This window comes from Emys orbicularis, chromosome 15 (assembly GCF_028017835.1).
Source record: "Emys orbicularis isolate rEmyOrb1 chromosome 15, rEmyOrb1.hap1, whole genome shotgun sequence".
NCBI lineage: Eukaryota > Metazoa > Chordata > Testudines > Emydidae > Emys > Emys orbicularis.
In genome coordinates, this window is record NC_088697.1 from 30,817,252 (window position 1) to 30,818,208 (window position 957).

The following is a 957-nucleotide window of genomic DNA, read 5'->3' on the forward strand; positions in this document are numbered from 1 at the left end:
CATTCAATAGCCCGTCGTTAGATGTAGGGGTTACATTGACAGCACATGGCTATGCTTTGTTATTCACACGACCTATTCATACAACACATTCTACAGCCCTTCTACTAAGAGTCATTACTGTTCTCTAAGGAGTTCACATGTATTATTATTGAAATTATATCTGTACCATGTGTACTCTAGGCTTATGTCTCTGGCCGAGCAGACAACATCATCAATCTGTGTTTTATAATTAGAGGGTGGGGGTCTTGTCATCTGTATAACTTAATAAAAATAGCAGACAGAAAAAACTTCTCAGATCAGTCTATTCTACAAATAATGACAATGATTTTTATATGGTACAAACAAGCTCTTACTGTCGCGTGACTACAGACTTGCTTTAACCAAAGGTAAAAGAGTACAGGGACATGCATAAAACTGATCACCTGGGGCTAAATGTTTCCCAAACCTTCCCAAACAGTACGATTTGTATTTAGAAGACTGACGGTTTTGGTCAAAATTAAACTATGCATCTGAGTTACGGCCCTTTTTGTGATTTTCAGATTTTTTCAACTTTGGTGCCCGGTCCCATTTAAACATTGTGTGATCTAGAAAAACGGCACCACTTCCAGAATCTACCGCCATCACAGTGATGACCTCCACAAATGTGCTTAACATGGTAGCAATGAAATTTTTCTAGCTGATAAGTTATCCCTTATTGCCCGAAATGGGTCCGGGCTGGTAGACTACATGTCAGGCGCCAGAGTTTTACAGCACAGCCCTTCTCTGGGGAGTGGACGAAGTAGCAACAGCTAGTGCCAAGGAGTTACTCTCCTTTGCTTTTGGAGGCCACGCTGCGTTAAATTGCTACATTGATTGTATAGATGCTGAGCTGGGTGAAGTTTTTTCCCCATTGGCCAGGTCTTTAGGAAGTGCTTTCATAAAGCTAAACTTATTAGAAAAAAGGGTTAAATCCAAATA